Source organism: Capra hircus, chromosome 11 (genome assembly GCF_001704415.2).
Source record: "Capra hircus breed San Clemente chromosome 11, ASM170441v1, whole genome shotgun sequence".
Taxonomy (NCBI): domain Eukaryota; kingdom Metazoa; phylum Chordata; class Mammalia; order Artiodactyla; family Bovidae; genus Capra; species Capra hircus.
The window spans coordinates 56,282,974-56,309,684 of NC_030818.1; positions in this window are offsets into that span (position 1 = coordinate 56,282,974).

Sequence of the window (26,711 nt, forward strand, 5' to 3'; positions counted from 1 at the left end):
TTGAGTCATTGTAACTGCACTACGATGGGTAAAGAAATGCAAACAAACAAAAAAATAATTTTGCCAGAAAACCAAGAGGAATCAAGTGACCATCTTTTTTCCCCAAAGCCCAGGCTGTTTGTTTAGCTTATAAATATTGTCTGCGCTGTGCTAGTCTGAGTAGTGTTCAGCCTGTTGCGTCTTCATCAGGTTCCTCTGTTCATAGAATTTACCAGCAAGAATACTGGAGTGGTATACACAATGGAGTATTACTCAGCCGTTAAAAAGAATTCATTTGAATCAGTTCTGATGAGATGGATGAAACTGGAGCCGATTATACAGAGTGAAGTAAGCCAGAAAGAAAAACACCAATACAGTATACTAACACATATATATGGAATTTAGAAAGATGGCAATGACGACCCTGTATGCAAGACAGGAAAAAAGACACAGATGTGTATAACGGACTTTTGGACTCAGAGGGAGAGGGAGAGGGTGGGATGATTTGGGAGAGTGGCATTCTAACATGTATACTATCATGTAAGAATCAATCACCAGTCTATGTCTGACGCAGGATACAGCATGCTTGGGGCTGGTACATGGGGATGACCCAGAGAGATGTTATGGGAGGTGGGAGGGGGGTTCATGTTTGGGAACGCATGTAAGAATTAAAGATTTTAAAATTTAAAAAAAAAAAAAGTGAAAAAAAAAAAAAAAGAATACTGGAGTGGGTTGTTATTTCTTATTCCAGGGGATCTTCCTGATCCAGGGGTCAAAACCACATTGCTTAAATCTCCTGCATTGGCAGGCATGTTCTTTATCACTCATGCCACCTGGGAAGACTTACAGCTATTGTTTATCCACCTTAAGTTCTCTGGTTTAGGAGTGGACTGTTACCATGTTCCAAGCACATTAGGATGACAAAGTCTGACAACAAGGTGTCAACCATTTAAATTTTGCTTTTGTTTCTGCAGGAGCAGAATGAACTTTATCTGCATGTGCCACAAAATTTACAGATTCTGTTGTTACTGCCTTTCCTTGAGAGTCAATTAGGGCATTCCCTTGGTACTAAGGTTGAGTCATGTTAGTGTGAGCATCAGTTTGAATGACAGGTAACATTTTATGTCAGAACATATGACTCCCAGGAAGTTTACATAATTTCTGAAAACACTTATAATACATATGTATACAGATACTACATAAAGAAGGCTTAACATTTCTTCTTATTTTACAATGTGTCTTATTCAATTTAACATATCAAATATGCTTAATTAGTTTAAGAAGAAGGGGGGAAGGGAAGATCCCCTGGAGAAGGAAGTGGCAATCCACTCCAGTACTATTGCCTGGAAAATCCCATGGACAGAGGAGCCTGGTAGGCTACAGTCCATGGAGTCGTAAAGAGTCAAACATGACTGAGTGATTAACTCTTTCTAATGTAAGCTTACTTAAGTAACCAGAGACCTGATAAAGACAACATATAACATAAATGCTTATTTTGACAAGACATAAAATTTTCTTTTCTCGATAAACTCTTAAAATCCTTTCAGAATCTCTTATTACCAAGAACAGACCAAAAGGAAAACAACTGTCATTTTAACAAAGAGAGAACACCAAATTTCAATTTTGTACTTCATTAACTTAATTAAATTCATTCCAGTCTAATCCAGTCATGGCCACACATAAAATTTCTTTCCAAAGATTCCTTTATTTACAAACAATTTACCATAGCCTATGTCCATTTTAGTTTGTCCTCGGTTTTCTTTTCCATTTATAAATAACTAGCTTGGGGACAAAATCATTTTATTTTTTCTAAACAAAAATATCTCTATACCTTAAACATTTTCTTACCCTCAAACACATCTTTTTTCAATTATATTTAGTAGCTTTAACTACATACATTAATTAGAATTCTTAATTTCTTGAAATCATGTTTTGTTCAGTAAATATAAAGAAACAAACAATTGTAAACTGCATTAATATTTGTGGCTTGACATAAATATATTTTATAATATTTAGAAACAAGCTATTTCAAAGTTTATCTTTTCAATAAAGCACAAAATATGTTCACTAACAGATCCAAACATACTTAATTTCTCTGTGCTAAGAGGTCAAAAGGGTTATAAGCTTAGACTTGTTTAGCAATTAATGTTTTAGTATTTTATTTCATTAGGAAATGAGACACTCAATGAATCCTGATCATTTAATTTAACTTAGTAAAACTCTAAGGATGTAAATTATCAAAAAAATGTAAGAAACTAAGTAGACATTTCTTTTCTCTTTAAGTTGAAGTATAGTTGATTCACAATACAGAGTTAATTTCAGGTGTATAGTAAAGTGATTCATTTATATGTATATATGTTCTTTTCCAGGTTCTAGTCCATTATAGATTATTATAAGATATTGAATATATTACTCTGTGCTATATTGTTGTTTCTCTACTTTCTAGATGATAGTAGAGTGTATATGATAAAACCAAACTCTTAATTTATCCTGCACTACCTTCCCTTTGGTAACCATAATATTGTTTACTGTATCTGTGAATCTGTTTCTATTTTGTAAATAAGCTCATGTATATCACTGCTTGGGCTTCCTAGGTGGCGCTAGTTGTAAAGAATCTGTCTTCTAACGGAGGAGACATAAAAGATGTGGGTTCATTCCCTGAAGGAGGGCATGGGAAACCATCTCAGTATTCTTGCCTGGAGAATCCCCATGGACAGAGGATCTTGGTGGGCTAAGTTCATAGGGTCACAAAGAGTCAGACATGACTGAAGTGACTCAGCCGCAGCAGCAGCATACTATTATTTAGATTCTACAAATAAGTGATATTTGATTTTCTCTGTTTGAATTATTTAGTATGATAATCTCTAGGTCCATTGATGTTTCTTCAAATGGCATTATTTAATTCTTTTTAAAGACTAATGTTAATTTTATATATGTATTGCATAGGAAACTGGAATGTCAGGTCAATGAATTAAGGTAAATTCGACATGGTTAAGCCTGAGATGGCAAGATTGAACATTGACATCTTAGAAATTACTGAACTAAAATGAATGGGAATGGGCAAATTTAATTCAGAATGACCATTATATCTAATACTGTGGGCAAGAATTCCTTAGAAAAAATGGGGTCGCCCCCATAGTCAAGAAAAGGGTCTGAAATGCAGTACTTGGGTGCAATCTCAGAAACAACACAATGATCTTGGTTCATTTCCAAGGCAATCCATACAATGTCACAGTAATCCAGGTCTATGCCCCAACCACACAGATGTCCTTTTCATCATAGGGGATTGAAATGCAAAAGTAGGAAGCCAAGAGATACCTGGAGTAACAGGCAAGATTGGCCATGGAGTACAAAATGAAGCAGGGCAAAGGCTAACAGAGTTTTGCCAAGAGAATGCACTGGTCATAGCAAACATCCTTTTCTGACAACACGAGACGAATCTATATGTGGACATCACCGGATGATCAATACTGAAATCAGACTGATTATGTTGTTTGAAACCAAAGATGGAGAAGCTTTACACAGTTAGCAATGACAAGACCTAGAGCTGACTCTGGCTTAGATCATGAGCTCCTCACTGTAAAAGTCAGGCTTAAATTGAAGAAAGTAGGGAAAACCACTAGACCATCCAGGTATGACCTAAATGAAATCCTTTATGATTATACAGTGGAGATGACAAATAGATTCAAGGGATTAGATCTGATAGAGTAGCTGAAGAACTATTGGCAGAGGTTCATAGCATTGTAGAGGAGGCATTGACTAAAACCACACCAAAGGGAAAGAAATGCAAGATGGCAAAGTAGTTGTGAGGCAGCTTTACAAATAACTGAGGAAAGAAGAGAAGCAAAAGGCAATGGAGAAAGGATATGATATATTCAACTGATTGTAGAGTTCCAGGAAATAGCAAGGAGAGATAAGAAAGACTTCCTTAAGTGATCAATGCAAAGAAATAGAGGAAAACAATAGAATGGGAAAGACTAGAGATCTCGTCAACAAGATTAGAGATATCAAGGGAACATTTCATGGATGGATGGGGACAGTAAAGGAGAGAAACAGTAATGACCTAACAGAAGTAGAAGAGATTAAAAAGTGGGAGGAATACAGAGAAATATACAAGAAAGTTATTAGTGACTTGGATAACCACAATGGGTGTGATAATTCACTTAGAACTAGATATCCTGGAGTGTGAAGTCAAATGGGCCTTGGGAAGCACAACTATGAACAAAGCTAGTGGAGGTGTTGGAATCCTAGTCAAGCTATATAAAATCCTAAAACTGATGCTGTTAAAGTGTTGCATTCAATATGTTAGCAAATTTGGAAAACTCAGCAGTGGCCACAGGACTGAAAGAGTCAATCAGTCTTCATCTAGTTCCAAAGAAGGGCAATCCCAAAGAATGTTCAAATTACCATAAAATTGCACTAACTTCACATACTAGAAAGATAATGCTCAAAATCCTTTAAGCCAGGCTTTAGCAGTAAGTGAACTGAGAGCTTCCAGATATATAAAGTGGGTTTCAAATAGGCAGAGGAACCAGAGATCAAATTATCAACATCAGTTGGGTCATAGAGAAAGCAAGGGAATTCCAGAAAAACACCTACTTTTGCTTCATTGACTATGCTAAAGCTTTGACTGTGTGGATCACAACAAACTGTGAAAAATTTGTAAAGAGATGGGAATACCAGACCACCTTACTTGTCTCCTGAGAAGCCTATATGGGGTCAAGAAACAACAGTTAGAACTGTACGTGGAACAATGGACTGATTCAAAATCAGAAAAGGTATACGACTAGGCTGTATATTATCATCCTGCTTATTTCACTTATATGCAGAATACATCATGCAAATTCTTCCTAGGCAGGATGAATTACAAGCTTGAATCAAGATTTCTGGGAGAAACAAAAACCTCAGCTATGCAAATGATACCACTCTAATGGCAGAAAATGAAGAGGAACTATTAGAGCTTCCTGATGAGGGTGAAAGAGGAGAGTGTAAGAGTGGCATGAAACTCAACATTGAGAAACTGAAGATCATGGCATCCAGTCCCATCACTTCATGGCAAATGGGAGAAGAAAAAGTGGAAGTAGTGACAGATTTTATTTTCTTGGGCTCCAAAATCACTGCAGATGGTGACTACAGCCATGAAATAAAAAGGCGCTTCTTCCTTGGAAGAAAAGCTGTGACAAAACTAGACAGCACATTAAAAAGCAGTGACATCACTTTGCTGACAAAGGTCTATATAGACAAATCTATGGTTTTCCCAGTAGTCACATACAGATGTGAAAGTTGGACCATGGAAGTATGAGAATCAAAGAATCGATGCTTTCAAATTGTGGTGCTAAAGAAGACTCTTGAGAGTCTCATGGACTGTAAGGAGATCAGACCAGTCAATCCTAAAGAAAATCAATCCTGTTTATCTATTGGAAGAATTGTTGCTGAAGCTAAAGCTCCAATACTTTGGCCATCTGATGTGAAGAGCTGACTCATTGGAAGAGACCCTGATGCTGGAAAAGATTGAGGGCAGGAGGAGAGGAGAGCAAAGGAGGATGAAATGGCTAGATACTCTCACTTACTCAATGAATATGAATTTGAGTAAACTCTTGGAGATACTGAAGGACAGAGGAGCCTGGCTTGCTGCAGTCCATTGGGTTGCAAAGAGTCTGACATCACTTAAGGACTGAAAAGTTATAACAACCACCACATCTTTATTCATTCATCTGTTGATGAACATTTGAGTTGCTTTGTAAGAAGAGCCAGAGTACTTCTTAAATAAAATAAATTTAATTCAAAATAATCAATGTATCATTGAAGCACATTTTGGGCCAACTTTGGGTTATGGTAGCACCATGCTTTCTGAATACTTCTTATCTGCATTTTTGGTAACTGAAGAATAAGACTGAATCTCTTGTTTACTGAAAAAAGAGGAATGTTTTCCTGGTTATTAACTCTTAAAAAAGTACAGCTATTTTTTTTTAAATGCAGAAAGAAATTTTACTAATTAAACAAAAACATAATAACCAACCATTCAGGAAAAAATATTATCATTTCCATTCCTGTTTAAAATCTTTAGCCTCTATAAAAAGAAACAAAACCTCATTATAAATTCCCTGCCAAACTTTGCAATAAATTTCAAACTGTCCTTTCATTATTTTTTAAACTATATGGAACTCAATAATATATAATATATAGTATTAATCATGTCCCTTAGAAGCGCATATACATTTTATCAAGTAGCTTGCATTCTTCCTGCTACTCTTATTTTATTTTTCATTCAAAATTATTTAAGATTTAGCTTATTTGACTTAACTGTTGTTTAGTATTCCATCATATTTTATTTACCCACTTAGGTTGATATACATATCCCCATCTCTGTGAATATTTAATTTAAATTTTTTCTTCCCAAATTCTTATTCTGTATTCACTTGTATTCTTTAGATTCCACATGGATATTCCTCAGTGATTCTTGTAAGTATTCAATTTCTTTTCACCAATTGATATGAGATGAACAATTTCAGTGACCCTAGAAATCTAGCCTCCTTCCTAGCTCCTTTGTCCTTCTTTAGTTATCAGCTCCTTACATTCCTGCCTGCTTGGATATTTTGAGTTATGGCAGCTAATTATGCTCAAATGTATTAAACATGTTAAAATGAATGCAAGTCTAACTTTTGGATCCTAAAGTGGGTCTTAAGACGTTATTGACCCTGAAAAGAAGTGGAGAAACCTCCCAAGTCCATCAGAAGTTATGCTTATTCATTTGGGTTTGGCCATCTCATCACCCCTAACCATGACTGCCACCAAGAACAAAATTCCATATTTACAGGGAGTAGAATGAAACCTACCAATTTATTATTGGAATAAAACAAGGTAGAATAAGGAGGAAGAAACCTTTGAATGAAATGTTAGGATCATCTGGATCTAGGGAGTTATGTATTGTGCCATTAACAGCATACTGAATCATAAGCAACCAATTGCTGATAGATTCACCTTCCTAGATTTGGCTACTTTTTTTCTTGCAGAAACGACAGCAGTTTTATGTGGTTTGTACCGAGGAATGCTATTGATGGTAAATGCTTCTAAATTCTCTCTGCAAATTCAGCCACCAACTTGAGAGTCATTTTTTCTCATACCTTTCAAATATGTGTTAACATCTTTCAGAATGAAAGCTGTGTTTCCTCCATGGGAGTCTTCTCCTGTTTGCGAAATGGTTTTTGTAAAGGAATGTTTATTTTCATTGGTGCAGAAACTCTGTAAGGCCATGCAAACACTTTGGATGCAAATATCTACAGTTCAGCAGAAAGAAGACTGAAATGCTGAACTAAGCAGATGGTGAATTTCCTATCTGGAGTCCTTGCTGCTGCTGCTGCTGCTGCTAAGTTGCTTCAGTCGTGTCCGACTCTGTGCGACCCCATAGACGGCAGCCCATCAGGCTCCACCGTCCCTGGGATTCTCCAGGCAAGAACACTGGAGTGGGTTGCCATTTTTCTTAATCTTCTAGACCCTGTCCAACACCATGGAAAGAACAGACACACACTGAGAACCTTCTATGATTCATATATATGTATATATATATAGTATTAGTGTCTTATGGCAGCTGTAACAAATTTCCACAAGCCTGTCAAATTAAGACAAGAGAAATTTCTTTTCAAACAGTTTTGGAGGCCAGAAATCTGGCAGTAGTATCCCTGGGACAAAATCAAGGTGTTGGGAGAGCCAAGCTCACTACCAGATGCTTTAGTGGAGCCTCCTCTTGGATACTATGTGCACCTGAGGTAGAAACAGTTCTTCCTTCATACCTTCATAAAGTTGGAATGATGATTAAATAAGTTAACACAAGAGGAGCTATATACATTTTCTGGTAGGTGAGCAACACCTAATATGTAGGTAATATTATATGGACAGGAATAGTGTCCACTCTGAAGTAATTAATACCCCTGTTATAAATTGTTGTCAAGTCTGTCCAAAACCAAAAGCAGTCTATGGGATATTCAGTTCCAGGGATATCATCATAGTAAAAGCACAACTGAGGTAGAATTTTAAAATTATGCCAGTTGTGCTCTACCTTGAGAATAGGCCTCAGGAAACACTTGTGAGCAATTGCCAGTGTTTCTTTCACATTATTCCAAGAAATGTAGTCACACATTGGAAGAGGAGAGAAGAAAAAATAAAAAGGAGGGATTAAGACAAAAATACCAATATTATTAAGTTCTTTCCAGTTCAATGATTTAGCAACTCTAGTCCTAAAAACAAAACAAAACTGTCCCAAGGGGAAGAGTGGGGTCAGTGTTTGAGTAGAATTTTGGGACATTCTGGAGGAGAGAGTCTCAAGAGCCTAGAAACTAATTCCCTGAGATTGAATCAAAAATAGGCTATGAAATACCATCTGAAGGGCAGGATCTACTGGAGAGTCTCAGTAACCAGAGTAAAAGTTGATCCCTGGTGTCTCTGTTTTCCTAAAAGTTGGGTTGCAGTGGTGTCTATGGATCTCAGTGCTTTGAATCCTCTGGATTCCATGGAATTGTCTTGGAAACCTTTCCTCGTCCAGTCCAGTTCAGTTCAGTTGCTCAGTTGTGTCCGACTCTTTGCAACTCCATGGACTGCAGCACTCAGAATTTCCTGTCCGTTACCAACTCTGGGAGTTTACTCAAATTCATGTCTATTGAGTCGGTGATGCCATCCAACCTTAGTCCAACCCACCTCCAATTCCTTACAGACCTGCTCCCTCATGCCCAGGCTCTTTTTGCCAAAGGGAAGATACTTTTACTTTTATTCCAAGAGAGGAAGTTTAAGCTGAAGGCTGTGATAGTCAGGGTGGGAGTAGCGAAGCAAACTGAGGGAAAAGGAGAGAACACTGTCATGAAAACTCTGGAACTTTTATGGAATCATCAGAGGACAAAGCAGCCAATGGCTTTTGTTCAGTAGGGAACCAATTTTCTAATCAAGGAAATCTGCAGGTTTCCACAGATCTAGAAACTTGGCAGTTGGATGTGAATGTATTTAGACTGGGGAGAGAAAAATCAGCATGTGTTGAATTTGAAACATTTCTAAAGATTGCTTTTTCCCTGTCAGAGGACAGCTTATTTGGAGACAAAGATGAGGATAGAAGTCATCCTGAAGCTGGCAAGACTTGGCTACCAGATATTTGCACTTCATACCAAGATCCAGAGAGTAGCTGCTGCTGCTGCTGCTGCTGCTGCTGCTGCTAAGTCGCTTCAGTCGTGTCTGATTCTGTGTGACCCCATAGACGGGAGCCCACCAGGCTCCCCCATCCCTAAGATTCTCCAGGCAAGAACACTGGAGTGGGTTGCCATTTCCTTCTCCAATGCATGAAAATGAAAAGTGAAAGTGAAGTTGCTTAGTCGTGTCCAACTCTTAGCGACCCCATGGACTGCAGCTTACCAGGCTCCTCCGTCCATGGGATTTTCCAGGCAAGAGTACTGGAGTGGGGTGCCATTGCCTTCTCTGAGAGAGTAGCTAGGATCTACTGAAAAGATCTCCCACTTTTCTTTCCTGTGTTTCTCCTCAGGGACAATTGGCACTACTGGGATGGAAAAACAGATGAACTATGTGCTGTGCAGAGCTCAGATGATGTCGGTGGGTGGGGTGTAAGGGTCCAGGGTGCCAGGAATCTGAGTGGTGTAAGCTGCCAGCATGTGCATATTGTGTTTAATTAGCAGTTTTGTAAGTCGCAAGCATATGCTTTATTGCTTCTTGCTGTTTTAATGGTAAGCTACTATGTTCTTTAGTGAAATCTTAAGTCTTCTCTGAGATTTGCTTATCATCAGCAGCTCAGCACCACATGTCATGCCCAGACTTTCTGGCATACACTCTCTACCTCCTTGTTCCAGCTATTGGCCTCTTGTTATCCTGCAAATATAGACTCCTCCTTGAGGCACCCTGTGGGAATGGAATAGAGGAGTGGGCCAGAGAAAGCTCAAGGAACCAAAAGTGAACAACACTCACCCAGGATCAGGAAAACATCCTGTTCAATTCTGGTAAGAAAGGAAATGGCAGTGGAATCCAGAGGCTGTAGTAGGTAACAAAGATTTAGCGAAATCTGGGGACCAAATCTAGACAAGGACAGAGAACAGATGAAGGATGCCACCAGCAAGTATAGTACCTGATACTGAATTGAAAAGTTCCTGAGGTAGGGGCTCTTGTCTGTGCTCCTAGACTGTCAGGCTTCCAGAAGTATGTTAGCACCATTTCACCAAGATGAGCTATTACCCCAGTTAACTCTTTGGAACCCAAGTTTTTATAATGTTCCCTACTTGGCTTATTCCCCAGAATATACACACATGCTTGCTTCCTGGTAGCGGTGACTTGGATCTTTAAAAATCTCAATAGATTCAAAGCTTTAAGAGATTTAGAGCTATAAGTAAGGATTTTTCTTGTATTTTTTTTTCTCCTCTGATAAATTTAGAATAAGATGACTCTGTGGTGGTCCACTGGAGAAGGGAATGGCAAACCACTTCAGTATTCTTCCCTTGAGAACCCCATGAACAGTATGAAAAGGCAAAATGATAGGATAATGGAAGAGGTACTTCCCAGGTCAGTAGGTGCCCAATATGCTACTGGAGATCAGTGGAGAAATAAATCCAGAAAGAATGAAGGGATGGAGTCAAAGCAAAAACAATACCCCGCTGTGGATGTGACTGGTGATAGAAGCAAGGTCTGAGGCTGTAAAGAACAATATTGCATAGGAACCTGGAATGTCAGGTCTATGAAACAAGGCAAATTGGAAGTGGTCAAACAGGAGATGGCAAGAATGAACGTTGACATTCTAGGAATCAGTGAACTAAAATGGACTGGAATGGGTGAATTTAACTCAGATGCCCATTATATCTACTACTGTGGCAGGAATCCCTCAGAAGAAATGCAGTAGCCATCATGGTCAACAGAAGAGTCCAAAATGCACTACTTGGATGCAATCTCAAAAATGACAGAATGATCTCTGTTTGTTTCCAAGGCAAACCATTCAGTATCACTGTAATCCAAGTCTATGCCCCAACCAGTAATGCTGAAGAAGCTGAAGTTGAACGATTCTATGAAGACCTACAAGACCTTTTTGAACTAACACCCAAAAAAGATGTCCTTTTCATTACAGGGGACTGGAATGCAAAAGTAGGAAGTCAAGAAACACCTGGAGTAACAGGCAAATTTGGCCTTGGAATACAGAATGAAGCAGGGCAAAAACTAATAGAGTTTTGCCAAGAAAATGCACTGGTCATAGCAAACACCCTCTTCCAACAACACAAGAGAAGATTCTACACATGGACATCACCAGATGGTCAACACTGAAATCAGATTGATTATATTCTCTGTAGCAAAAGATGGAGAAGCTCTATACAGTCGACAAAAACAAGACCAGGAGATGACTGTGGCTCAGATCATGAACTCCTTATTACCAAATTCAGACTGAAATTGAAGAAAGCAGGGAAAACCGCTAGACCATTCAGGTATGACCTAAATCAAATCCCTTATGATTATACAGTGGAAGTGAGAAATAGATTTAAGGGCCTAGATATGATAGATAGAGTGCTTGATGAACTATGGAATGAAGTTCGTGACATTGTACAGGAGACAGGGATCAAGGCCATCCCCATGGAAAAGAAATGCAAAAAAGCAAAATGGCTGTCTGGGGAAGCCTTACAAATAGCTGTGAATAGAAGAGAAGTGAAAAGCAAAGGAGAAAAGGAAAGATATAAGTATCTGAATGCAGAGTTCCAATGAATAGCAAGAAGAGATACGAAAGCCTTCTTCAGTGATCAATGCAAAGAAATATAGGGAAAGAACAGAATGGGAAAGACTAGAGATCTCTTCAAGAAAATTAGACATATCAGTGGAATATTTCATGCAAAGGTGGGCTTGATAAAGGACAGAAATGGTATGACCTACCAGAAGCAGAAGATATTAAGAAGAGGTGGCAAGAATACACAGAAGAACTGTACAAAAAGGATCTTCATGACCCAGATAATCACGATGGTGTGATCACTAATCCAGAGCCAGACATCTTGGAATGTGAAGTCAAGTGGGCCTTAGAAAGCATCACTACGAACAAAGGTAGTGGAGGTGATGGAATTCCAGTTGAGCTATTTCAAATCCTGAAAGATGATGCTGTGAAAGTGCTGCACTCAATATGCCAGCAAATTTGGAAAACTCAGCAGTGGCCACGGGACTGGAAAAGGTCAGTTTTCATTCCAATCCCAAAAAAAGGCAATGCCAAAGAATGCTCAAACTACTGCACAATTGCACTCATCTCACATGCTAGTAGAGTAATGCTCAAAATTCTCCAAGCCAGGCTTCAGCAATACATGGACTGTGAACTTCCTGATGTTCAAGCTGGTTTTAGAAAAGGCAGAGGAACCACAGATCAAATTACCAACATCTGCTGGATCATGGAGAAAGCAAGAGAGCTCCAGGAAAACATCAATTTCTGCTTTATTGACTATGCCAAAGCCTTTGACTGTGTGGATCACAATAAACTGTGGAAAATTCTGAAAGAGATGGGAATACCAGACCACCTAACCTGCCTCTTGAGAAATCTGTATGCAGGTCAGGAAGCAACAATTAGAACTGGACATGAAACAAAAGACTGGTTCCAAATAGGAAAAGGAGTACGTCAAGGCTTTATTTTGTCACCCTGCTTATTTAACTTATATGCAGAGTACATCATGAGAAATGCTGGGCTGGAAGAAGCACAAGCTGGAATCAAGATTGCCGGGAAAAATATCAATAACCTCAGATGTCCAGATGACACCACCCTTATGGCAGAAAGTGAAGAGGAACTAAAAAGGCTCTTGATGAAAGTGAAAGAGGAGAGTGAGAGAGTTGGCTTAAAGCTCAACACTCAGAAAATGAAGATCATGGCATCTGGTACCATCACTCCATGGGAAATAGATGGGGAAACAGTGTCAGACTTTATTTTGGGGGGCTCCAAAATCACAGCAGAAGGTGATTTCAGCCATGAAATTAAAAGACTCTTACTCCTTGGAAGAAAAGTTATGAGCAACCTAGATAGTATATTCAAAAGCAGAGACATTGCCGACTAAGGTCCGTCTAGTCAAGGCTATGGTTTTTCCAGTAGTCATGTATGGATGTGAGAGTTGGACTGTGAAGAAGGCTGAGCACCGAAGAAATGATGCTTTTGAACTGTGGTGTTGGAGAAGACTCTTGAGAGTCCCTTGGACTGCAAGGAGATCCAACCAGTCCATTCTGAAGGAGATCAGCCCTGAGATTTCTTTGGAAGGAATGATGCTAAAGCTGAAACTCCAGTCCTTTGGCCACCTCATGCGAAGAGTTGACTGATTGGAAAAGATTCTGATGCTGGGAGGGATTGGGGGCGGAGAAGAAGGGGACCACCGAGGATGAGACGGCTGGATGGCGTAACTGACTCAATGGACGCAAATCTGAGTGAACTCCGGGAGTTGGTGATGGACAGGGAGACCTGGCGTGCTGCGATTCATGGGATCACAAAGAGTCGTACACAACTGAGCGACTGAACTGAACTGAACTGAACTGTAGCTTTCTCAAAAGGAGGAGCATGAATGAAGATGCAGAAGCTTGTCCTTTTTCTAACCTTGATTACAGTCAAGACCTGTCTCACAAGACTCCCTTGATATCCCCAAAGAAACTCACATACTCTTCTCCCTCATTATTAAATCGTTGCTGTCACTAATCTGTTTTCTGTCTCCAGACAGAAAATTACATTATTTCATGAATGATTTATAAATAGAATCAACAAATATGTATCCGTGATATCGGATTTTTTTTACTTGCATTATTTCCTTGCGGTTTTCCAAGTTATTATCTTTATCAATAGCTTTCTCCCTTTTCTTTCTGAATAATATTTGTGGTATAGACAAATCAGAATTTGTTTTTCCATTCACCTATTGAGGTCATTTGGGTAGTATTCAGCTTTGTGCTATTACAAATAAAGCTGCTGTAAACTTTTCTTTACAAGTTTATATGTAAATTAAAAAAAATTTCTCTGGGATATTTGTTTAGCACTGCTTATAGGGAAATTTTCAGTATTAAATATCTACATTTGAGAAGAAAATAAATCTCAAATCAATGGTTGAGGTTGTTACCTAGAAACTAAACTTAAGCCAATATATGAAGAAGAAAGGAAATACTCCAGCTAAGAGTAAAAATCAGTAATTAATTTTCTGATAGAAACGTGACTTTAAAGACTTCTATAAACTCTGACATCCATCAAGAGAACAAATCACATTCTTTTCAAATACACACAAATACATACAAATATTCTTTTCAAATACATACAAATATTCTATGTAACAATATCAGTTATATTTGAACTATAAAACAGATGTCAGTAAGTTAAGAATTTTCAAATCATATGGAATACATTTTCTCACTTGAGCTGTAAACTGAAAGATGAAGAAGACATAAAACACAATAATAGCTCTTTAAGATGTTCCATAAAATTGACAAAACCTCTAGCCTAACTGAGGAAAATAAAGAGTGAGATCCAAATGTTTAATAACAATAATCGGAGCAGAGACATCACTACAAACCCAAGGGAACTTAAAAGGCAATGAGAAATACCATGGGTAAATTCACATCAATAAATACACCAGCTTATATGAAATAGGCAAGTTTCACAAACTAAAACCTTAATCAATCTTCCCATAAAGAAAACTCTGTGACCAAATTACTTCACCAGTAAGTGCTACCACATATTTAAGGAAGAATCAGTGTCAATTCTATAGAAATTATTTTAGTAAATGAAAGCTTAAAGAACTTTTCTTAGCACATTTTAGTAGTCAGCATTATCTTGATTATGAAAGTCATAAAAAAATATTTAAAAACCTAAGCAAGAATACTCATGATCAAAGATATAAAATTTTCTACAAAACAGTGGTTCATTGAATAAAGAAATATATTAAAGAGTAAACCATGACTGAGGATTATTTACCTCAGAAATAAGGACTGTTTTATCACTTAAAAGTGTGAAAGTCGCTCAGTCCTGTCTGACTGTCTGTGACCCCATGGCCTATACAGTCCATAGAATTCTCCAGACCAAAATACTCGAATGGGTAGCCTTTCCCTTCTCCAGGGGATCTTCCCAACCCAGGGACTGAACCCAGCTCTCCTGCATTGCAGGTGGATTCTTTGCCAACTTAGCTATCAGAGAAGCCCCCTTTTTTAGTCACTCAAAAGCATCAATATAATTCACCATAGTAATGGAATATAAAAGAAAAATATGATGTTTGTGTATTAATACTTTAAAGGAGCAAATATTCCAGCTATAATCCAGAATTACAAGGTTCTCTCTAGAATTCCTCTTTTTCTTATTTGAAATTACTTTTTCTCACAGAGAGAAAGCTGACTCTATATCTGCAATGTATTTACTTTGTATTTATCCAGTTATAGAATTTATATGATGTAATTTCAGATTGCTATTCTAGATCCTTTGGAGATTGCTATTCTAGATCCACTTATCTAGTAGAGTATGGTGTGTACAGTTACTTTTTGTCTTTAGCATGTATAAATATCCAGCCAAAATATTGTTTTCAAAAGCTGCTTAAATCAACTTAATTTTCCCCACCATCTTCATTATGGTTATTTGATTCATTATGAAAGAGTTAGATCCATTTGCTTTCATCTGTATTCTATCCTGAGTTCCTTCCAATTTTATCAAAACATTATATTGTACATCTTAAATATGCATGATTTTTATTTGTCAAAATCAATAAAGCCAAGGGGGGAAAAACAGCAGAAAAATAAAAGGCCATTCAATATATAATCTTTTAAGAAATGGTGCAAGAAATAATTTGATGTCCACATACAAAATAAATTAACTTTGGGTAAGGTTAATTATTCTTGCATAAATTATTCCTTTTATATCTTATTCAAAAAATAACTCAAAATGACTTGCAGATCTAAACACAAAATGCAAAATTCTAAAACTTGAAAAAGAAAAATATAGGAAATAATATTGTGAGTTAAGCACAGATTGCAACAAAGTTACAAACCACACAAGAACAGAAATAGGTAAGTTGGACTTGATAAAATGAAGACTTTGCTCTTCATGAGACCTTGTTAAGAATGTGAAAAGGTAAGCAATTAACTGAGAGAAAACATTTCCAAAACATCTATACACAAAGAAATTTTATCTAGAATATATAAAGAACTCTTATAATTTGGTAATAATAAGAAAAACAACCCAATATAAAATGATGAAAGTTTCAGTTATGTTGCCGAAAGACATGTAGATGGAAAATTGGCATATGAAAAATTTCTCAACATCAATCATTGTTAGAGAGGCAGATTAAATCACACTGAAAGACAAGTGCATGCCTATAAGCATGGATTCCATGCCTAGATATTTAACCAGGATAGATGAAAGCATTTGTCTCTGCTTAAATTTGTACACTAACATTCACAGCAGATCTATTTGCAATACATAAAACTTAAAACCAGTCAAATGTCTATCAAAAGAAGAATAAACTGTGCCATATACACATAATAGAATTTACTCAGCAATGAGAATAAATGAGATATTGATGCATGCAAAAATATCAGTGAATTTGGAAATAATTATCCTCAGTATAAGAAATCAGGGACAAAAGTACTTGATGTATTATTTAACTTATATGCAATTCTAGAAAATGCAAGTTTCTATAGCTTCTTATCAAGAGTATAAGAAAATAGATCAGACTAAGAGGGCTGGAGAAGTTGAAATTGAGATATGGGGGTGAGGGAGGAAACTTTCCTGGCAATGGCTATGTTTATTATACAAATTGTTTTGCTGACTCCATGAATACATCTTTTTATCAAGACATCATTTTTAGGTGTGTTTTAAATATGTACCCTTGGATGCACCTCAAATATACCTTAAAAAGACTGAAAAACGAAACCAAACAAAATATAAGAATTTTCTTGGCTCACAGCTTTACTAGCAGACTGAAGCACCAGGTCTGGACAAGAAGGAACCAGAAAAGTTTGGCAGCTAAAGGCAAGATCATGTGAGTATTAGAACAAGTTGGTGATGACAGTCGGTCTGTGTAAGCCACAAGCATTGAATCCTCACTGCCAGCACTGCAGCGCCCTTAGCCCCATACCCACTGGAAATGATCTCTAATTGCCTCTTCCTCTTTGTGCTACTACCTGGCTGGGGCATCTGATTGTCATGCTCCATCATATCCGAGCGCTATAGTCTCCGGAGAACTGGGAGGTGGTGGATACCTGCCACCTTTGCTTCCTTACTAGGAGCTGTGACCCTGCCTCTCACCATGACCCACATCAGGGGAGTATCCCTCAACACAAAGGAAGCACTCTTATTCTGAGTAGCTAAGAGAGGGAAAAAGACAATGGCATTCACATGACATTGTTTCGGAAGGATCAGGGACCCTGAATCCCAGGTCTCTCTCTGACCCACTCCTGTGTAGAGAGTTCCATACCGCGTACCCCTGTCCTCTACTTGGTTAGGGATACAGCTCAACTAACCAATTCTGACTCCTGTGTTATGATGCACTTTGCATTTCCATTTGCAAGATGTGTTCCTTCTGCTGCCTGTGATGTAAAAGTGTAGCAGACATTTAATCTTAGAGGATTCTGGAATAAATTAATTTTTTTCTTCCTAGCATCTTTTTCTAACATCCTCTGTATTTAAAAGCAGTCTGCTCCTTCTTTTAACTTTCCACAGCATTAAACTCTGTGTTGAGCCAACTCTCCCCCTAGTGGTAATTTGTTTAATCCTCCCATAGTTACCCAAAATATTATTTAGGGATGTGGTGACATTCAAAATTTTGACTGGTTTTACAGTAAGAAATGGTTTATCTTCAAAACACTTTTCAATCAGTATTATGCTGAAAACCAAAATAAAGATTTCAAAAATCACTATTATTTACCATTTTTGAGTAGTATACTGTGGAATTTTCTGTACTATTCACCTTGTGTTTAGAATGTTAGTTATTAGCAATTAAGTTGATTCACTAATTTCAGGCACCAATAAGTGCAAGTCATAACTTGAACAACAATGCTCTAGAGTATTATTAAAACTGAATTAATCTAGTGATCTATTAACAGATATTTCTCCCAAGTAGAAATACACAAACATGCCCACAAAAACCTATGACCAAATCCCTGATGAGCCGCAAACCCTATCACTTTCCTTCACTTTCATAAATTTGTACACAAAGGCTTGTAAAAGCACTGTAATAAAGAAACTGTTTAACTTTGCATAACTGAACCATGCAAGGAACGTTTCCATAATATTTACAGCTAACAAAATGAAATAAATCTAAGACTAGCTCATGAATGATATTCTAAAGAATGAGATTTGAGGAAATGAAGACTCTTGAGAGTCCCTTGGACTGCAAGGAGATCCAACCAGTCTGTTCTCAAGGAGATCACTCCTGGGTGTTCTTTGGAAGGACTGATGCTGAAGCTGAAACTCCAGTACTTTGGCCACCTCATGCGAAGAGTTGACTTATTGGAAAAGACTCTGGTGCTGGGAGGGATTGGGAGTCAGGAGGAGAAGGAGATGACAGAGGATGAGATAGATGGATGGCATCACTGACTCGATGGACATGAGTCTAAGTGAACTCTGGGAGCTGATGATGGACAGGGAGGCCTGGCGTGCTGCGATTCATGGGGTCGCAAAGAGTCGGACATGACCGAACAATTGAACTGAACTGAACTGAACTACTTTTGAAAAGAAATAGAAATTTGTAAATAAATACAAGTGACAAATATACTCATAACTTACAGCACAGACCTATGTAGGCAGGTGCCGTGCTCTCCATGGAGGTGCACTCTAATAACTGCCTAGGAAAAATTGACAAACTTGGTTTAGTGGTAGGAGGTTTGGAGGTAGAGAGAGAACTCTGGTAAAAGTAAAGGTGTGAATCATCAAGTTACACTTAGATATATTATGATCCCTATTATGAAACATTCAGATGCTTTTTGCATCTGCTATTGCTATCAAATTATTTTGTCTCCCAAAGTTGAGAAAGAAAGAAAAATCAATAAGCGAAGCAGCAACAGAGACCCAAGAGCCTGTGGTGATGTGTTGATCCAACTGGTGGAAAGCTTGAGTACTGTTCTTGGCTCCCAGTGAACAGCAGATATCCAAATCAGGACAGGTTAAATACATAGTTCTCAAAGTAGACAAGGACTGAGGATTGATTATATACCATGAGAGTAGTGAGTACAATAGCCAGCTGGACAACTCCTGCATGTCTGGAGGACAGTCCAAGTTCAGAAGTATATAGGGTACATTGGGAAATATACAAGAAAGGAATCTAGGTCTGAAAACAAGCCAAGGTCCAAAGAAGCAGCTGAGGTCAGTTCAGTCGTGTCTGCAGCAGTAAACTTGTGTTGCATGACCTCCTACCCCTCTTCTCTGACTATATTTTTATCCACAGTTCCCATTTAAGAGATCAGTGCATCTCTCAAATAGTATTAGGTGACTCAAATTCCGTTCTCCAGCTGACTGAACTGGTATGAATACCCAAACCTAGCTCTACGAATCAGATAGTCTCCTGAAAATGAATTTGATCACCAAGAATATAGCTAAACTTTTGAGTCCCTGGAATGAAGTTTTGGACAAATTCTTATGAGTTAACCATGTTTGATTGCTCTTCCTATATTCCAAAGGCAAAGAAACTTACTGAATCAGAGTATAAACCAAACCAGTGAAATAAAGACAGAAAAAGAAGCAGAGCATAACCTCAATTTCTGGCTTTGTTTCCCTTTCTCTAGTCCTTCATGAGACTTGATTATGCCCTATAATGGGGTGTGTTAGCATTAGTCAGTCATGTCTGATGCCTTTGCAACCTCATGGACTATAGCCCACCAGGCTCCCCTGTCCATGGGATTCTTCAGGCAAGAATACTGGAAAGGATTGCCATTTCCTCCTCCAGGGGATTTTTCCAACTCAGGGATTGAACCTGGGTCTCCTGCATTGCAGGTAGATTCTTTACTGTCTGAGTCACCTTTGTTTGAGTGAGATACAATGCATTTCAACATCTTATATGCAAACAGCCTAAACTTACATACACATAAGCTAGACTAAAAGAAGCTTGTGTCCTATTGCAGTCCAGGCATGTTTGAGCTCTTAACAACCCAATGGAAATGTGACTGTGGAAGAGGAAATTGTGGAAAACTCAGATATTGGATATAATACAAAGTTTCTTGTACAAATTTTATGCATAAGGGGCTTATGCAGAAACTGAAGCATCCATACCTTCTTACTCAGAAACTGGGTTGAGAATACTTTCTAGAGAGAAGGTAAGAGTTAAGAACTATGGAAAGTGATGGGATTTTTATCAACTATGTCAGGAGATGTAGAACTCTGGGCAGCCTGAAAGGACTAAATTATGGAGGGCTTAATGCAAAAGAATAGATACAGGTGTGTGTTGGGGGAAGAATAGAAATGGCTTTTGTACCTTTGATATAGACTTCCAGTTGGAAAGTTTCCTGAGAGTTTACCAGGGGAAGAAAATGCATAACGTGGCTCACGACACAAACCGGTCAGCAATAAGATGACAAATTTAGCAAAATATTCTCTTTGATGAGTTTCTCAGAAACTTAAATATGGCTGGAGGTTTAGTAGACAATGTGAATTGACTTGAAACAGCTATTGTTAAAAAATTCTACTAACAGAACACTGATTTTGAATGGAAGACAGTATGTCCAGCTCAATAGTTGAATCTTGATTGGTCAAAAGATTTTAGGGCATTCAATCTATTTTCTGGAGATGAACTGCAACAGAACTTTAGCCAAAGAGATAATAACTTTAAATCTACTAAGTACTTGTGGGAAAAAAAGTTTCTCCACAATAAGCCTGTCTTTTTCATTTCTTCATATTTTGGAGGAAACGTTTGTTTTTATATTATTTTTTATTTAACTATAGTTGATTTACAATATTATGTTTGCTTCATATATGTAATTTCATATACTTTTGCATATGTGGATATTCAGTTCAGTTTGGTCACTCAGTCATGTACAACTCTTTGCAACCCCATGGGTTACAGCATACCAGGCTTCCCTGTCCATGACCAACTCCTGTGGCTTACTCAAACTCATGTCCATTAAGGTGGTGATGCCATTCAACCATCTTATGCTCTGTCATCCCCTTCTTCTCCAGCCTTCAGTCTTTCCGAGCATCAGGGTCTTTTCCACTGAGTCACTTCTTTGCATCAGATGGCCAAAGTATTGGAGTTTCAGCTTCAGCCTCAGTCCTTCTAATGAATACTCAGGACTGATTTCCTTTAGGATAGACTGATTGGATCTCCTTGCAGTCCAAGGGACTCTCAAGAGTCTTCTCCAACACCACAGTTCAAAAATATCAATTCTTTGGTGCTCAGCTTTCTTCACAGCCCAACTCTCACATCCATACATGATTAGTGGAAAAACTATAGCCTTGACTAAATGGACATTTTTTAGCAAAATAATGTCTCTCTTTTTTAATATACTGTCTAGGTTGGTCATGGTTCTTCTTCCAAAGAGCAAGCATCTTTTAATTTCATGGCTGCAGTCACCATCTGCAGTGATTTTGGAGCCACAAACAATAAAGCTTGTCACTGTTTCCATTGTTCGCCCATCTATTTGCCATGAAGTGATGGGACCAGATGCCTTATTCTTAGTTTTTTGAATGCTGATTTTTAAGCCAAGTTTTTCATTCTTCTCTTTCACTTTCATCAAGAGGCTCTTGTTTTTCTTCACTTTCTGCCCTAGGGTGGTGTTATCTGCGTATCTGATGTTATTCATATTTCTCCCACAATCTTGATTCCACCTTGTGTTTATCCAGCCTGGCATTTCATGTGATGTACTCTGCATATAAGTTAAATAAGTGGGGTGACAATATACAACCTTAACATATTCTTTTCCCAATTTGGAACCAGTTTGTTGTTCCATGTTTGGTTCTAACTGTTGTTTCTTGACTTGCATAGATTTCTCAGGGGTCAGGTAAGGTGGTGTGGTACTCCCATCTCACTCCCATTTGTAGTTACTACAAAATATTAAATATAATTTTCTGTGTTATAAGTAAATCCTTGCTGTTTATCTTTTTCCTTTTTTCTTTCTTTCTTTTTTCTTTTCTTTTTTTTTTTTAACGTATAGAGGTATCTATCTGTTAGTGCTATACTCCTAATTTATCACATTCCTACCCCTTTTCTCTTTGGTAACCAAAAGTTTGCTTTCTATATCTGTGAGTCTGTTCTGTTTTGTAAATAACTTGATTTGTGTCTTTTTTATTCCATGCATAACCAGTCAATCCTACAGGAAATCAGTCCTGAATATTCATTGGAAGGACTGAGGCTGAAGCTGAAACTCCAAAACTTTGACCACCTGATGTGAAAAACTGACTCATTGGAAAAGATCCTGATGCTGGGAAAGACTGAAGGTGAAAGGAGGAGGGGGCAGCAGAGAATTAGATTGTTAGATAGTATTGCTGACTCAATGGAAATGAATTTGTGTGGGCTCCGGGAGTTAGTGATGGACAGGGAAGCCAGGCATGCTGCAGTCCATGGGGTCACAAAGAATCAGACATGACTGAGTGACTGAACTGAAAAGTATATATCACATATATCATACAATAATTGTCTTTCTCTGCCTGACTTACTACGCTTAGTAAAAAGGCTCTAGATCTATTCATGCTGTTGCATATGGAATTATTTTATTCTTTTTTAAGGCTAAATAATATTCCACTCTATATACATTCCACATCTAATTTATCCATTCATCTATTGATCAACAGTTAGGTTACTGCCATGTCTTGGTTATCATCAATAGTGCTGTTATGAACATAAGGGTGCATGCATCTTTTCAAATTAGAGTTTTCACCTTTTCTAGATATATGCCCAAGTGTAGGGTTGCTGGATCATATGTAACTCTATTTTTAGTTCTTTAAGGAGTCTCCATACTTTTCTCCATAATGGCTGAAATAATTTACGTTTCCACAAATAATGTAGAAAATTTTTCTTTTCTACACACCTTCTGTAGCATTTATTATTCATAAACTCTTTGATGATGGCCATTTTGACTAGTGTCAGCCTATATTGTATATTTGATTTGCACTTCTCTAATAATTAGCAATGTGCAGTCATGTGGCTATGGGCAATTTGTTTGTGATCCTTATCAATTTACTCATACAATTTTATACACTACCAGAACAAATAATCTTAAAATTTATATGGAGCTAAAAATGATCCAGAATTGGAAAAAGAAAAAATGTGGAGGCACAAACTGCAGACAAACTGCAGACAACAATACAAAACTATAGTAATCAAAACAGTGTGGTATTGGCACAAAAGCAGGTATATAGATCAATAGAATAGAATTGAGAGCCCAGAAATAAACCCACACACCTACTGTCAATTAATCTCCAAGAAAGGAGGCAGAAATATACAATGGAGGAAACATAGTCTCTTCAGCAAGTGGTGCTGGAAAGTGGGCCAGCCTTATGTAAATCAATGAAGTTAGAATACTCCCTCACACTATACTCAAAAATAAACCAAAGACAATATAAGATATGGCACTAGAACATTCTTAAAAGAGAACATAGGCAAAATATTTTCAGGCATAAATCTTAGCGATATTTTCTTAGGTTTGTTTCTCAAGGCAAAATAAATGAAAGCAAAAATAAGTCAAACTTAATAGAACTTACAAGGTTTTATACAGCAAAGAAAACCATAAATAATGTGAAAAAACAATGTATGGACTCTGAGAAAATATTGAATATTGAGTTTTAAGCCAGATTTTTCACTCTGCTCATTCACTTTCATCAAGAGCCTCTTTAGTTCCACTTTACTTTTCTGCCATTTGAGTGGTATCATCTGCACTTCTGAAGCTGTTGATATTTCCCCCAGAAATCTTGATTCTAGCTTGTGAGTCATCCAGCCTGGCATTTCACATGATATACCCTGCATTGTCACCTTGTTTATTTAACTTATACACTGAGCACATCATGAGAAATGCTGGGCTGGATGAATTACAAACTCTAATCAAGATAAACAAGAGAATCATGGTACCACTCTAAAAGCAGAAAGCAAAGAGGAAGTAAAGAAACCTCTTGATGAGGGTGAAGGAGGAGAGTGGAAAAGTTGGCTTGAAACTAAATATTGAAAGAACTAAGATCATGGCATCTGGTCCCATTACTTCATGTCAAATAGAAGGAGAAAAAGTGAAACCAGTGACAGATTTCCTCTTCTTGGTTTCTTAAATCACTGTGAAAGGTAACTGCAGACATGAAATCAGAAGATTGTTTCTTGGCTGAAAAGCAATGATAAATCTAGACAGTGTGTTGAAAAGCAGAGACATAACTTTGCTGACGAAAGGTCATATAGTCAAGGCTACGATCTTCCAGGTGATCATGTACAATAGTGAGAGCTGTACCATAAAGAAGACAGAGTGCCAAAGAATTGATGCTTTTGAACTGTGGTGCTTGAGAAGGCTCCTGAGAGTCCCTTGGACATCAAGGAGATCAAACCTGTCAATCTTAAAAAGAAATCAACCCTGAATACTCATTGGAAGTACTGAGGCTGAAGCTGAAGCTCCAGTATTTTGGGTCAGGAAGCAAGTTGGAATTGGGCATGGAACAACAGACTGGTTTTAAATAGGAAAAGGAGTACCTCAAGGCTGTATATTGTCACCCTGCTTATTTAACTCATATGTAGAGTACATCATGAGAAATGCTGGGCTGGATGAAGCACAAGCTGGAATCAAGATTTTTGGGAGAAATATCAATAACCTCAGATATGAAGATGACACCACCCTTATGGAAGAAAGTGAAGAGGAACTAAAAAGCCTCTTGCTGAAAGTCAAAGAGGAGAGTGAAAAAGTTGGCTTCAAGCTCAACATTCAGAAAACTGAATCTGATCATGATGATCCGAATCTGATCATCTAAGATCATGGCATCTGGTCCCATCACTTCATGGGAAATAGATGGAGAAACAGTGGAAACAGTGTCAGACTTTATTTTTTTGTGCTCCAAAATCACTGCAGATGGTGACTGCAGCCAGGAAATTAAAAGATGCTTACTTCTTGGAAGGAAAGTTATGACCAACCTAGATGGCATATTCAAAAGCAGAGACATTACTTTGCCAACAAAGGTCCGTCTAGTCACGGCTATGGTTTTTCCAGTAGTCATGTATGGATGTGAGAGTTGGACTGTGAAGAAAGCTGAGCGCCGAAGAATTGATGCTTTTGAACTGTGGTGTTGGAGAAGACTCTTGAGAGTCCCTTGGACTGCAAGGAGATCCAACCAGTCCATTCTAAAGGAGATCAGCCCTGGGTGTTCTTTGGAAAGAATGTTGCTAAAGCTGAAACTCCAATACTTTGGCCACCTCATGAGAACAGTTGACTCATTGGAAAAGACTCTGATGCTGGGAGGGATTGGAGGCAGGAGGAGAAGGGGACGACAGAGGATGAGATTGCTGGATGACATCACAGACTCGATGGATATGAGTTCTAGTGACCTCTGGGAGTTGGTGATGGACAGGCAGGCCTGGCGTGCTGCAGTTTATGGGGTCGCAGAGTTGGACACGACTGAGTGACTGAACTGAACTGATGCGAAGAGTGATTCATTGGAAAAGTCCCTGATGCTCGAAGTGATTGACGGCAGATGGAGAAAGGGGCATCAAAGAATGAGATGGCTGGATGACATCACTGATGCAATGGATATGAACTTGGGCAATCTCTGGGGATAGTGAGGGATAGGAACACCTTGCATGCTGCAGTCCATGGGGTCACAAAGAGTCAGACATGATGGAGCAACTGAACAATCATGACACCCCCTATTTAAATAAGCAAGATAACAACATACAGCCTTGTTGTACTCCTTTCTTGAGTTTGAGCCAGTCCTTTATTTCATTTACAGTTCTAACTGTGGCTTCTTGACCTGCAAGCAGATCTCAGGAGACAGGAAAAGTGGTCTGTTATTCCCTTCTCTAAGATTTTTTTCACAGTTGGTTGTGATCCACACAATCAGAAGCTTTAGTGTAGTCAATGAAGCAGAAATAGATGTTTTTCTGGTATTCCCTTGCTTTCTCCATGATCCAACGAATGTTGATAATTTGATCTCTTGTTCTTCCTTTTCTTTCTTTTTATAAAATTTATTTATTTTAATTGGAGGCTAATTACTTTACAATATTGTATTGGTTTTGCCATAAATCAACATGAATCCACCATGGGTGTACGCATGTTCCCCATCCTGAATCCCCCTCCCACAACCCTCTCCATAACATCCCTCTGGGTCATCCCAGTGCACCAGCCCAAGAATTCTATATCATGCATCGAATCTGGACTGGTATTTCATTTTACATATGATATTATACATGTTTCAATGCCATTCTCCCAAATCATCCCACCCTCGCCCTCTCCCACAGTGTCCAAAAGACTGTTCTATACATCTGTGTCTTTTTTGCTGTCTCAGATACAGGGTTATTGTTACTATCTTTCTAAATTTCATATATATGCATTAGTATACTGTATTGGTGATTTTCTTTCTGGCTTACTTCACTCTGTATAATCGGCTCCAGTTTCATCCACCTCATTAGAACTGATTCAAATGTATTCTTTTTAATGGCTGAGTAATAATTCCATTGTGTATATGTACCACAGCTTTCTTATCCATTCATCTGCTGATGGACATCTAGGTTGCTTCCATGTCCTGGCTATTATAAACAGTGCTGTGATGAACACTGGGGTACATGTATCTCTTTCAATTCTGGTTTCCTCAGTGTGTATGCCCAGCATTGGGATTGCTG